The sequence below is a fragment of the Oreochromis aureus genome, linkage group 9 (assembly GCF_013358895.1).
Source record: "Oreochromis aureus strain Israel breed Guangdong linkage group 9, ZZ_aureus, whole genome shotgun sequence".
NCBI classification, from domain to species: Eukaryota; Metazoa; Chordata; class Actinopteri; order Cichliformes; family Cichlidae; genus Oreochromis; species Oreochromis aureus.
Window position 1 is genome coordinate 27625819 of NC_052950.1, and position 15225 is coordinate 27641043.

Genomic DNA, 15225 nt, shown 5'->3' on the forward strand with positions numbered 1-15225 from the left:
TGGGGCGGTTCATTTACAAACACAAGTCTAACTTAAGTTTCACACTGTTTTTTGTTAGAAAACAATCACGTTGTTACAGCTTAAATTACACAATGTCAGAAATCTGCACTGTCATGAACAAAAATTTAAACCTAATTTTTCATGATTTGTTGGATTAACCCACTGAGGTCTGAAATACAACCGGACATTTTTGACTCCTTTTGAGTTTACGTTTGTATTTCACCCTCAAATTGTTTCATTTTATTTTTTCCCCTTGCCTTGTTTGGTATCTTTTCAGCTCAACTGAATTTAGTTTTTTTCACTGACATACTGCATTAGTATTACTGATCTGAAATCACACAAACAACTTAAAATCCTAGTAGTATTTTTTTACTGTAAAAAAAACCACAGACATGTTGAGTAAATTTTTATAACTTGAAATGCAAATATAAATTGTACATTTTGTAAACATATGCAACTATTTATCTAAAAATGCAGCCAATACACCTGCCGTTTTTTTTTTCATTTTGTACAACCATTTAAAAATATTACTAAAACTAAAATGAGAGAACAATCAGGTGTCGCAATAAGATGCCCCACAAATTATGTGTGCCAGTAAAAAAAAGTTTGTCCACCAAAAGACAGAGGAGAACAGCACAGGGATAAACCTGCAGGCCTGACAACAGCAGGTGTATCACTCCGCTGGTTTTCTACTTGGTGACAGTGTTTACGTTGCAAATGTGCCTCTGTGACATTCATTAGTGCCCTCACTGACACACAAAACAAAACGACTGCACAACAGAACAACTACACAAGACAACACAACACACTAACTATACACTCCACACTAAACGTCACAAATCTCCCACATCTAAAACTCTCTCTCTCTCTCTCCTCTCTCTCACTCGCCCGCTCTGTCTCGCTGCCATTACCGTCACTCCCAAAACTCTACCCTCTTCCTAAACAACCAAATCCCACGTGTTGACTTTTTTTTAATTGGTTGACATGGTGCATTTTCCACCGATAGGAAAGCGGTGGCTTTTTTTCCCCTTTCTTTACTGTTTTCGCTGTCCTTAGAAAACGCTTAAAACACACACACACACAAACGTGATGACAGTATTTAGAAAAAAGCATGGATTATATATATTACCACAACTCTGGATTCACTGGCCTGTAACTAAAATGTAAAAACTTTTAAGTCCGAACTTTCAATATGGGCTGAAATAGAGACTCAGCGTGGCTGCAGCTTGTTGCTTTGTCAGCTTACATCAGTCATGTGATTTGGAGGTGCAGCGTGTCCGTGGACCACAGAGGGTTAATAACACTCACCTTCCTTCCATTTCCAGAGTGTAACATCCAACCACCTGTGTAAAATCCGAAATTCCCATGGTGTTGTTCAAAATGTGCTCTGGCACAATCATAAACACCGCTTGCTACTGAAAACAAGAAAAAGCCGTCCTGCTATGGGCTGAACCATTTGTTAATAATGGTGCAGGGGGGAACACTATGCAATATATTCAGTTTTAGCATTTATATTCACTGTTGACTGTAACTACGCTCAAACTGTTAATGCTATCTTATTTTAATAAACAACACTGTCATATGCAAAACTGGGGTGGCACTTGGGGTGGCAAGAGATCATTTTAGGGTGGCACTTGCCACCCCATGCCACCCTTCTAGATCCGCCCCTGACTACAGACAGAACATTTTCTCCTACCTTATAGGAGTTTGTGTTTTTCCTTACTGAGCTGCTTATTGTGTTATATTCAGCTCTGGCGTTCTAATATTTTATTTAGATTTGTATTTATCGAGTTCATTTTAAGCATATTAAATTTCCCCCCTTTTTAGTGTGTCTTTTTAAACCTGTTGAGCCTATTGTGCTTTTTTTATGGCTCTTCTTTTTTTGCTATTTTGTTATAGGCCGTGCTTAATATTTTGGCTGCTGTCATACAGGATACCCATCACCACCATTACAACCACTTTTTTTGTTTTAGGCATAAAAATATCTCATTTTATCTCTATCGTATCTTACACTAGTCAACCAAAAGAAGTGAAGCTAGCCAATGTTTCAGCTTAGCCAAGCGGGGCGCCATTAATATTTACATCCTGTCACGCTCTCCTGAGCACGAGCCACTCATCACGAGCAGAGGTATGCTCCCTGCTGCGGAGTGATAAGATTGAAGGTTGTTGGTAGAAAGAAAATAGTTCCTAAATGAAACTGCTTACTGCAAGGTTTGTGGATATTTTGGAGTAAAAGGGTCATGATTTTTTAAAATGTATTTTTGTGACGATTTGAGCGCCACAAGGTGAGTGCCATTTACTTCCATTATATTCAAGAGAAGGCCGACATCCCTAGCAGCGGAAATCTTCAAAATTGGGCAACTCACGCCAAAACAGTCTAAATCAATAAATAGCACCGCAGACCAGGGGCAAAATATACACGTGTGATTTGATAAATGTATTTATTTATTTCTGTAATTTATTTTTTGTAGTGAAGTGGCCTTACAAAAAACGCCTTAATGGAAAACTGTACATCCTGCAAAGTTGTTTTGTCAAGCGAAATTTATTTTTTAAAGCATCTATTGAGCTGCAAAAGCTCAGTTTAGCCCATTTTTCTCTTTGCAATAGTGCTCTTATGATTGAGCACTTCCCACTTGATTGTGCTCTTAATTGAGATATATTTAGAAATGCTAAAATCGTGTCTTGGCCGGTGAACACATAAATCTCCCCAAATGTAAGTCTGACATGATTAGCAGCAGACAGCGGACCATACAGATCAAGTTTTCTTTTCAAGGTAGGAGAGGCTCTCACAATGTTTGTGCCCACCAGCAAAACAGTTACTCTAAGAAAGTTTAGTTACAGGCTGATATATTTTTTCCCCTCCCAAATATCGCTATAGCTGACATTTTGGGGAGGTCATAGTGTTTTAAACTGGATTACAGACTCTGAAATGACCACTGAGTTGAAGTGTCAAAAAATGAAAATAATAACCTTTATAAAGGTAGGGTTCATAGCAGGGATGCTGTATTAGATTGGGGTTTTACTATTAGAAGCCTCGACTAATAATAATAATAATAATAATAAGGATAGTCCTGCGGTAGCATTTAATCGTGAGGTATTAGTGGTAGAAACAGCAGGATGTAATAGAAGGAGTAAAGTCAGGCTGCTATTAACAGAAGTGCCTTAATAGTAAGTGCATGGTGATTGTTGCAGCAGCATTATTCAGTTCATAGAGTTGATTCATAGCCATACTTTAAGTACATTTACATTTGCAGCTCTGTTGGACGCACAAAAGAAAATACATGCATATTATTGAATTTATCATAAGCATAGTAACTGTAGGCTTAATAGGGACATATTAAGACACATGCTAATTTGCCCTGGCATGACACTTGAGTTCACACAGTTACTCACATTTAATTAGCTATTGTAATAAGCCGTGATCTGTGGTTTACACGGTTTTAAAGGAAGCAGCGAGCCTAACTGGATGCTTTCGCAAATATAAAGATTTATTGATTGATTCCCAACCCGCAGTCAACCTATGACTTTGCAGCTGTTAATCACGGGGATTATGCAGATGCACAAATAAAACATCAAGCTTATTAATAAACTTGAACGCGCTCGCCCCACCGGAGCTCCTAATCCCCCCCTTTCTGCCATCTTCCTTTTGTTTTGTTTTTTTGTCGGAGTGTGGCACTGTTTTTTTCTTTCTTTCTTTCTTTCGTTCTTTCTTTCTTTCCTCCCCTTCTCCCTTTCTGCTGGGGACTTGTGAATGGCAGCCAATGGGAGGGTTGAGTCCCCTCAGCCTCTCAGCCTCCCTGACATCCACAGCGAGAAGTGATGCAGCGCGACTGAGACGCGCAGTTGAGGTGGAACAACGGGCAACAAAAAAGCTGCAGCGAACGGATACACACTTGGCTCCGACGTGCGCCTTCAACACCCCGGGAACATTTCCTCCCTAGAATAAACTTCATTATCAGGTGAGCTTTGCTTGCAACTTCTCTCCGCCGGTGGGAAAATGTCTCATTTGTGCCCGATTCGCCGCTCGAACAGTTACTTCTTCTCTTTGCGGCGCGCTGTATTGTCCGAGTCGGGGTTAATTTTTTATTCTCGGTTGCTCACCTATTGGAAAATGACCAAAGCGAATTAATCGTGTCGCCTTTATAAGACGGTTTCCTCTTGTATGGATTGCAATGAAATCGCAAGTGGGGCAAAAAAAAAAGAAAGAAAGAAAGAAAGAAAATCCATATTTGGAGGAGACTAATTAGTGGGGTAACTTCGGGCTTTGAATTGGAAATGAGTTTGAATCGAAGTTATTTGTATGCATGTCCAGAGCCTGCTCATTCAACTTATATCGGGGGTCAATCGGTGGCCAGTGGGTTCTTTAACTTTTCTCTTTCGTGAAAGGGCTCTGTGCGCAATTCTCATTCATTTCTGTGGATGTAGAAAGGAAGCGTGCTCCTCCCGGTACAGAGGTCCTCGGCGACGCATTTTCCCCTTCTTTTTTGCCCTGTGATGCGATCATGCAGGCCTGGGCTCTCAACGCACCTTTGCCTTTTATTCTGTCGCGTATGAAACTTCACCCCCCACCCAAACCCCCCCCACCCCGACGCTCGCGTGAATCTATCTCTGAAGATTCCCTTTTTTTCCGCCCCTCTCCACCGATGATCGCGCTGAAGCCAGTGGCAAATCCACGGGATGCGAATCGATGCAGGTGGGACAGCATGCTCTGATAAAGGCGGATGACTGTCTATCTGTGGCCGCCTGCAGTCGCACTGTGATGCTCTGCTGCCTTTTCTTTTTTTTTGCTCTGCTGTTAGAGATCAGCTCAAAGGCCTTGCTTTCTTTTCCTCTTTCTGGGGGAGGGCACTCCTGGAGTTGACTCAAGTTTTCTAAAAACAACATGTCCTCCAGCGTTATTGACAACAAGATGATATCAGTGATGTGGCTGTGAATATTTAATGGCTTCGCTGAATAATGCAGGCAGGCTATAAAGGGATTAACTTGGCTGTTTTACTCCAAACTTGCAGGTATCGACAGGGTGATGGGGTAGAGGTGTGGTGAATCCAGCAGCCCCTGCACAATCCTGAAAATTGAATTCTGTGCTTGGAAAAGTTTCGCCGTCCTTTCCTGTTTGCCTGCAGATTGCTCCATGTTAGTTATTGCTCTGGCTTAAAGTAAGCCTGAGGTAATATGCCTGAAGGCAGCCAAGAAGTTGTTTGGGGGAGTTGTCAAACTACCCGGGGAATATTCTGCAATAAGCACGCCTCTTCACACATGCTTTTAAGATTACAAACAAGAGCTCCTCTTATCTGAAGATAAGGGAGAAAAAGAAAGAAAAAAGCTTTACATCTGAAAAGAGTGGGTTAACTTCGCTGCTTGCCTTTTTACAGGAACAACTTCCCACCTGTTTCTATATGGCACAAAGCAGCGTGGTGAAAGGAGATTGTCTTAACCAGAATAGCTTTTGTGGTCCAGGTTTTTCATTCGCTGGTTTGAAGTTTTGAGATGAAAGGGACAGAGTCGAATCTGTGGCTGATCAAAGTCAAACAGAAAACATGGCAGGTACTGAATATTTAAAGGCTCTGCAAACAGAGTCTGTATGTGTGCATGTGTGTGGGGATCATACAGTACAGCATGTATGTGTTTATCGCGCCGGCTGCGCTGGAGCTTCGCATGAAGACATTTTTAAGCGATATTGCTGAACTGGTTTGACAGGCGGAGGGGGGATAGACATATTCCAGCCATCAGCGTTTTCTAAAGCAGAGCTTAGATTACAATAGACAGCCCCTCACATTTCATCTCCCTCTTCTCCCAAATATCTCTCCTCTGTGGGGCATGTGCAGCAGCTCAGGGGCTATTCCAAAAAGCTCCAGTCTCAGTCTGCCGGCCGACTCCTGTCTGTCCCTGTGAGCGCTGACGTCACCGGATGGTGGGTTTACCCGACGGCCAGACGATGATGACCGGTGACCCGAGCTGATTACATTATTTGTGCTCCAGATGGGCAGCATCATTTTGATGTGTCCTGCTCGTAATATTGAACGGTTCTAGCCCTCTCTGCAGTGGCATCTGGAGCTAATAAAATCACATCCCAGCGGTCTGTGCTGAAGCACCCTCCGATCCCCTATGGTGATCTCTGCGGCCCTCTTTTCCTCTCCTGTGAGCGTGTTTGGATACTTGTGGGCATTTGTTGAGCCTGCGCGCACGGCGAGTGGCTCTAATGTGTGTGCGTGTGTCCGTCTGTGTGTGTGTGCCTCGCTTACGAATGTTTGAAGTCAGAGGCAGAGAGCACCCCTGGGCATTGTAGTTCAGTAGATGCACCTTGATTGTTTGAGTGCATTAGTCACGGTCTGTATGATGTGATAATAAATCATGACGTTGTTTGTTCTGCGAGTGCTCCGGGATTCCTCCTAAGATTTTCTTGTGCCAAATATTTATCTGGAGTTGCTTCTTTCAGTGCCAGCCAACTAGGTCTCTCTGTTTTTCTTCTCTTTTTCGCTTCCTTTCAAATCTGAAGTTTCCCCCCCTTTCACTAAATATGTGACGCTGTCTTTTATTTCTCCAGGCTTCTTGTGACCATTAGAGCAAATTTTCTGCTGCCACAATGGTGACTTCTTAACTTGCTCCTTTACTAATGAGACAGATTCCCTTCAGAGACGCCTATTTATGGAGCCGTCAGATCCGTAATTGCATGGAAACCAAAATAAGGCGAGACGCGTGTTTCTCACCCACAGACTCACAGAGGAGGCAGGAATTTGTGACGTCTACTTCTGGTTATTAGATTACTATTGTCAGGGTCCGCCCTCACCTTGCCTCTGAAGGTCAACCTGAGTCTCAGAGTGAATTTGCTATGACTAAAAAAGACACAAGAATTAGATGGGATACAGTTAAGCCACGGCGAAGGCTGCTTCTCGACAGGTTTCAGCTGAAGGGATTTGCGAGCTGGACGATGGCCAGGAGGGTTGAACATCCCTATAGAGTCTGTATAAATCCCTCCGAAAAAGGCCTATTCTCCACTCTGTGTGCTGAGAAGATAAATCCACACAGATCTGACAATTTATACCTCACTTAACAATGACTAATTATCACTTCCTGCTTCGTGTAGGAGAACACCAATTACACAGAAATATACTCCTAAATCTGTTTTCAAAGTGGTTGGACAGAGATGTGGTATGTGTGTGTGTGTGTGTGTGTAATGTAATGCACATTGCTGGATGAAGCTGATAGTAAAGAGCGCATGAACTGGTGATAAAAGACGAGTGCAGCTTTTTACAGTATGGCACAGGAGGACGGATGTGACTATGAAATCACTTAGATTCGTGTCTTTGGGGTGGGAGACGGAGTAAATCGCTGCCAATGTTGAATAACGCAGTCTGCCAACAGTTTTTTCTTTTTTTTTCTTTTTTTTTTGGTCCCTCTTCCCCCTCAAACTGTGGCTTGGCTCCACAGCTTTTCTAATTATGAAGTGGCTGAGAGATAGCTTCACAGCTCCGACACTATGTGGTGGTTGAGCTAACCGAATGGCAATCTAACTGAATTACCAACAAAGCCTGACAGACTTGTGGAGTTTAGCGAACGTATTTGCAAAAGTAACATCCCCACCTTCCTGTTCAGCCACGAAATGTAGACACAGATGCACAGGCGCAGGCTCACACACATATGGAAAGAGGCGCACACACACAAGCACAAATGCAAGCAAACAAACACAGTACAAAGAGCGAAGGTGTACAGTTCTCCGCACGCTTCTCAGCACAATTTAACAAGATATATTAGTCACCCAGGAGGCAGCAGAAAGCCCGGCATCCACAGTGTGCAGCAGACTGCAGTCTGACAGTGGGAGATAGTGATTTACAACAAAGCCCCGTAGACCATGGCACAATTTCAGAGTTGCGGAAATGACACTGGTAAAGCAGGGGCATGAAAGTCTATCCACCAGCCACGTCTCATTTCTTACACCATTTGCCCTGGGATGGGGAGGGTGGAGAACGACGGGGCAGATGACAAATCCACTATTGTAGGTACCACACAATGAGTCGAGCCCAGGAGTTGAATTCTTTCCTGGATGTCATCGAAAATATGAGCGGAAACTGGATGGAGCCCACCTTCAAGGACACTGAACATTCCTTGGTTCTTAAATTCGAGGTGAAATCGATTTTTTGACCCAGCGAGCATACCGTTAGACTGCGGATTGGATTTGGAATTAAATCTCTATATCCAGTATGTGGGTGGGTGGGGGGTGGAAAACAATAATCATCTAATAGTGGAAATCACAGATCCAGATCACTATCAAAATCTAATCAACCCTTCTCAGGCTTGAGGCTGAGCTCTCTGGCAAATTTCATGGAAATTTGTTCGTGGGGGTTTCAGACACCACGCTGACATACAGATTAAGTGACAGAGGTGAAAATGTAGCTTCCTAGAGAGGTGAAAATTCGCCCACACATTTAAACCCCAAAATGAGTGCTATTTTCTCAAAACTATATCTTGAGAGGATCTTGCGTTCTGCAATTAGTAAAAACTATGTCATTTAAGAAAACTTGGTTAAATCACAAGTAATTGTTCCATCCCTGGATTCTTAGATTCTGTAATCTAGCTCCTTTGCTAGTATTTAATTTAAGAAAAGCCATCGTGGAGGTAACGTCTTGTATGATGTGTGTGTTTCAGCGCTGCCTTTGAGGTACCTGGCTCAGGAGCGAGAGTGCGAGTGAGTGCAGTAGACAGATCGTGTCCGCAGGTCCTGCCTTTCCCTTCTAGTTGGATTCCTGTCTGTGCAAAGCCCAGAGGCTTAACTCTGACTGCAGTAAGAGGACTGAGGAACGCTAAACACTGTCTGGGGGAAGGCTGCTGAACATGACAGCCAGTTAATAAGTGTATGGAAGACGAGCTTGGAGGGGTGGAAGGGGTGGGTGGAGAGGGGCAAAATTGTCTGTCTGACTTTTGAGACTTTTGTGAAAGCAAAGAGAGGAAGAGGGGAGGATTGGTCAGGAGGTGGGTGGGTTTGGGGGGTGGGAGTTGGTAATATTGACTATTGGATGACGAGAGGGTAATAGGAGATCAGAGAGTCCAGCCACAGGACAAGGAGCATTAGCGCCTGACTGGAGTACAATGAAGACAGAGAAGGCAGTGAAGGGAAAGGGTCGAGTGGTGGATGAAATAAGGGAGACTTGTAAAAGAGGGAAGTAGAGAGAGGTATGGTGAGAGAAGGCAATAATGATGCTTACTTTACCCCTGCAAGGCAGCAGCAGCGAGAGCTGTCAGCTTCAGGCAACGCTGGCTGGTGGGACGCTGTTGGGATGCCTTGGTATGTTAACCCCCCAGACACCACTGACAGTACGTGATAGATCGCGGCTGCGTAATTACACGTATGTGTCTGTTTGCGAGAGAGGGCGATGCTGAGGTTGTTTGTGGGCCTTCGTGCGTGCGCGTGCATATTGAGGTGTGTCTTTGTATGACTTTTAGCGTGTCAATTTTTCTTGGCAGCGGCGAAAGCAGAATGATGTGATTTTCCCCTCTAACAGCCTCCAGGAGTAATGATCCAGGTTATTGCAGATGACGTGTAACACCTCAACCCAGCGGGCATTGGCGCAGTAAAACCTGTCCTTATAGGTTAGGCTTCAGGGAGGCTGTTGTCTTGGTGGCAGCACTGAGCGCACAATTCCTCTGTCTCCCAAACCTGTCACCTTCACATGGGCCCCTCCTTCTGTGGATAATGGTCTCCTGTCTATGTTGTGAATGATATCTGGACTCCATTGTGCGCCTGTTTCCTTCGCTGTGCTATTGTCCTGTAGAATGCCTTTGTGAGGTTTGTTTTTTTTTCTCTTCTTTTTCTTCCCGGAGAGGTACAATGTGCAGGCTGTATTCTGAGGTGCTGTAAATGAACAGGCAAACACATCAGCAAAGGTCCTATTTACTTTCAGTCTCAGGAGTGAAAAAGAGAGGTTTCTGCCATTGTTCTCCTACCTCTCAAAACATTAGGATGGTTCATTGTGAGCGAGAGAAATAGAAAGACCTCCGCACAAGCTACCTGTCGAATCAAAGTGTGTGCGTCGCCGTGGGACTGTATATTCCTCGGGGAAGGACACAATACGAGCTTTCTGCTGCAACATGGGACACACAGCAATAACAGAACGCTGCTGTTTCAAGCTAAATAATACCCTGGGCGTCCCTCAGACATAAGGGGGAAACCTGTCCCCTTTGAGAAAAGGTCATTGTTTAAGACCCCCAGCAGCTGAACACTGTGCTCTGACATGAATAACTGACAAACGGATGTGTATGGGTCTCACAGGCACCCAATTACTGTTTGACGCCGCTGTCCGTCAAAGACAAATGGGCCAGGACCTGCCGGAGGACTTTCACATTGCTGGAGCAGGCAGCCTTAGAGTCCAGCCTTGTGCTGGAAGAGCTTTAAGCGCTCTGCAATAATTGAGTTTGATCTAATGAAGGCAATGCCAAACGTGGGTTATTGTTTGCCCGAGGACAATGCAACAGAGTTGAATTCATTGTTGGGAAAGATGCCGGGGGAATTTCTTTGAAATGGAAAAATTGCATTAAACATTCCATTTGTATTAATTATATTGTGCCTCTCATTAACATTGGCGCTGTTAGGAGCAGGAGCAGCAGAACCGCCGGTGGTATTGGGCTTAAAGCGGCACTCCGAGCAATAATATTAGAGGCAACCATCCATGCCTCAGGCACGCTGAAGCTGGCTGTGATGTCACTGACTGAATGAATATAGCTTTATTCTGAAGCATTGTGTCTGGACCTTTGGTCCTACGAGACATCAGTCACTCAAGTTACTCACCACTAGATTCAATTAATCATAGCCTTAATTCAATCCGATGGTCAGGCCTCCCAGCTGTAAGCCTTTAAGTGGGTTTTAAGAGAGCCAGAGCCTGCTGGTGTACGGTCCTCCGTGCTTGAGTTGATGGGCTGCCTGCCTACCAGGGATATAGTGACACTCCAGAGGTCAGGGGTTAGACTCACAAAGGCAGGTGGAGTGGTTACTTAGGTTTGGCGTTCACTAGAGTGAATGTGCAAACAAGAGTACCTAAGCACACATGGTGTGCTTGAGCTAATGTGCAAAAAAGTGGATATGATACCTTGAGCTACCGGTTCATCAGCCTTTGCACACAAACATGAGGCAGCAGGTGCACACACACACATACACACACAGAGTACAATGTCAGAACTCGACCTACAGTAGCAGAAGCAGACACTTGTGAAATGCAGTGTGGATCTCCTCAGTCTCATAAATAATGGACGTCGGTGAAGCATCTGTCAACTTTTCTGTCAACTCTGTTCCAGATGGGAGTCAGACAGGCCAGGCCGGAGCAGCGTGTTACATACACAGAACAAACCTCCATCCAGGGTGCCTCCTGCACAGGCGCCCTGTTTACATCAGCGCACTGACACCCGCGCTCACCTACATGCCTCAGCCTATCTGCTGATTATTTAGGTCCTGCACCCAGCTTCCTTCGCCGTCTCTTTCTAGACACACACACACTCACAAATTCAATCACAGCAAGAAAAAGAGCAAGTGTGCTCTGAAGACCTCCCCTTGGTTCAATAAATAAAAGTTTTTTTTAAAAAGCCATACTGCTCTCTATCTAAATACACACATATCCCCCAAAGGCTCTTCGAGTAAACGCATCAGTAGCACCTCCTCACTTGGTGGCGGGGAAGCAGTAAACACACGCCTCCAATGGCCTACATGTTTGTTGACTTAAATATGGCAGCGCTCACGTAACATTAAACACTCGCTGTGAGTTCCTTCCAGACGTAACCACAGAGCTTTGCGCTCGCTAAGTCACACTTCCTTGGCATCTGGCTCGGAGATATCGGGGTGTGTTGTCCACGGGCAAGCGGCCAGGAAGGGGACAAGCGAGCAAGCTCGGGATTTGCGCGCTGGAACAAGTTTCGGCAGCGACTCGGGCTCTGCCTCGCTTCCCTTCCCCCTGGCAGCTGGGGCGGGAGGATGAGTGGGTCGGGTGCTGCCGGGTGGCGGTTACTGTACGGTTGCTTTATGGACTAAAGCACTGTCTTCCCGGCCTTGTCGTAATAGAGGATTCAGCTCATAAAGCAGCATCATGATTTGCAATAAGCAGAGTTAGGGGAGAGTAATGAAGGTGTAAATCAACTGAGCCGTGGTTTTTTCTTCTTCTTCTTCTTCTTCTTCTTTTAATCTGACGTTGGCAGTCTCTCTCTCCCTCTCGCTTCATTCCATGCTGCCCGCTCCCTCCTCTGCTTCTTCCTCCTTTTCTCTCTCTCCCGTCGCAGTAATGGAAAGCCTGGCACTCTATAATAAAGCAGAGTGAGCAGCAGTATTAGTAAACAGTCGCCGCACTCATTCAGCCAAGTCCAACTCCTTTATTTTGTGTGTGCGAAGTATTTCATAGCCCCGTATGGTGTTAAGGTTGTGGGCGTGGGGGCTTAATGAATGAGGATGGAATGAAGAGTATTTAATTCCAGCCTGGGAGAAGGAGGGACTATTAAGGCCTTCTCATAAGAAAGCCTTTGTTTTCATTTTTTCACAGAAGTTCTGGCCCAAAAAAAGAAAAGAAAAGCCTTCTTTTTTTTCAGTTGCACTGGGAATGTAGATGCAAATGTGCCGCACAGAAGCTTTGCAAAGAGGAAGAGGACCACACAGCCATCAGCGAGGCACCAGGGCTCGCCTCGCTCGCTGCCCTTTCCCCAAATAAAGACGTCGTCAGAATTTTGAAATGGAAGTCGGATTGGAAGCAATCATCAAAAGAGAGGGTCCAGTACTCCCCAAGTTAAAATGCCTGGCTGGGAATCATGTTAAAATTTCCATTCCTCGCTCCAAATCGATCGTATGGGTCCCTGCTCTCCAATATCCATGGTCACCTTTGCTATAAAGTAGGGTATTACTTCTTTAATGCAGTGGAGTTTTATTCTGTGACCAGTGAGGAGAGGAAGGAAAAGAAATGTATCCACTGACCTCAAACACAAAGAAATGATGGCTGGGGATAATGAAAGAAAGTAGCTTGAGTTTTATATACACCGTACGTGTATATATGTGAGCAATGCTTGAAGTCCACGAGACATTGGCTTGAGTTATTTTCCTCGTCTGCCTGTTTAACGCCGGCTAGCCTCCGCGGACACGTTAATGCAGTATTGATTGTTTATCTGTAATAACACCATGCTGTTGCTGCTTGGGTGACAACAGACGAGGGAAGGGAGGAGGTGCTGCGGGTGGTAAGGTGGTGATAGATAACGCACTATACCCTCTTTTGACTGGTGGCTGGTGATTGTGAATCTGGGGTAAAACGAGGTGCCTGAACATATCCTATCTGGCAATAGTCCAGGTGTGAAATGGGAAATAGAAACTGGGGTGAAAACGTCAGTGCAATGTGGCCGCTGCTCGATAAGGCTGTCTCCTGTCTCTGAATAATTCAATCTCCTGCTCCGACCATTCTGGTAACTTCCCGGTGCCAATGCCGGCCGTCCACCCACTCTCTGCCCCTAGGCCCCGGAGCCCATATGGCCAGCTACAGTGTCTCTCTGTGACCTATGGCCGGGCCTGTTGTTGAGCCAACCCCGAGGAGCTCGGTAATTACAAATAAGCTGGAAGTCACACCAGCCACGGAAAAGGTGAGTGTGATTAAAGATGTGTGTACAGCAAAGTTCAAGGGGTGCTCTGCTGGCAGGCCAGCATATTGAAGCGTGGGCCTCAGCGGTGCCGGGGAATCAAACGCTAACTCGGATCAATCGGGCTTCTTTGTTCATTAGAGTCATCCATTCCCGGGAGTGGTAATAAAAACAAAAAACAAAAAAAGCAAGCCATCTCAGCGCTCATTTTAGTGATGAGGCCGCTGTCCCTCAGGGGTAACGAGCAGAGGTAAATAAACATGAGTAACAGTTAAGGTCAGAGGAGATCATGGCCGTCTGTTCTGCATCTGAGACGATGCCTGAATCTTTTCTGACGTGGTCGGATTGAAAGACCCTTATTTACCAGCCGGATCTGTTGAAAAAGGAGAAGGCAGCAAATACCCTCCTTTCATTTCTTAAGGAGCATTGCTACCAAAATATGTATTTATATGCGCCATTTAAATTCAGAAGCCTTCACAAAGTCTGCGGCTTATTCTTGAGTGGTATTCATACAATTTATACTGTTTTCATTTGTGGTGCGTTTTTCTATCCCAGGGCTAGGCTGATATCCTTGCAGGAGTCTTGCCCGTGACAAATGGCTTTCTTGACACTCGGCTGCCTCGCTGGTTTTAGTCGGGTGCGGTTTGAGAGGAATTTTGTCCAATTTACGAAGAGTCAAAAGCCATGCATGTCTCTAGCTTGTGAACATGTGTAAAGCCTCAACTGTTAATAATGTAAAAACAGGTGCTCCTAACTGTCGCCGTGTGATTTTTATGGTGGGCTTCTGTGGGAAGGTCATTACTCTTAGTCAAAGGGGGGAACACATTTTCTCTGTGCAGCCTTTTATTGGGGTCATATTTTAGGTGGGTGATGTCTTTGTTTTAGCTTCATGTATTATTTAGGGTTTTGTGACAATTGTGTTCTTAACTGCCTTGCTGCTGACCTGCTGTTACAGTCAATATACGCCTGAATGGAAATGTGCTTCCACGTCGCTCCCTTTCGTGTAATTGTCACAACAGGGAGGCTGAGACAAACGTGGGAACACAACTCCTCCACTGATTTTCAATTCACTGCACCGAGTTTGACCTTTGTGTAGCCCAATCAATGCATCTGCTTCATGAGACGTACCATCATTTAAAAGCAATGGCTCCGTCTTAATCTAATATCCTGGAAGGGTAGTATTATAACGGAGGAAAACAGTGTCATTGATACAGAAATAACAGCCTTTTAATTGCCTGGTTTACTGTGAATATTATCCCAACACCTATGCATGCTCTCTGGCCTTTTGGCCTCCAGACTGTGCAAGGCTAAATGTACAGAAAAGCCAGACTCTTGCGCTTGACTTCACATGAGCCATGCAAACACTTGGGAAGCAAACACTGATTTGCATAGAGACGGAGGCTCCCATAACCACCAGTGTATTACCACAAAGGCCACAGTGGGAAATGCAGGAAGCCGGCAGACCCTCCATTGAGCCTCTTCCCTCCTCCTGTCCCTAACCCCCCTCTGCCATTGTCAGTCCTTCAGAAGAGGGCTGTGTTAGACCACACGGCTGCTGGTGACAAAACATGTGCTCCGGTGAACACATAGGAAAGCAAACAACTCAGGGTGTCTCATCTGCTAACGTGTCACAGGATG

At 45.0% G+C, this 15225-nt stretch overlaps 1 protein-coding gene across 1 annotated transcript in view; it reads left to right on the forward strand.

Moving 5' to 3' along the window:
- Positions 1-2179: 2179 nt before the first annotated feature.
- Positions 2180-15225, forward strand: part of LOC116311429 (cadherin-6-like) — a 75155-nt gene continuing 62109 nt past the window's right edge. The window contains 1 exon segment of the mRNA XM_039617671.1: positions 2180-2285. The gene's annotated coding sequence lies outside the window, so the exon portion shown is untranslated.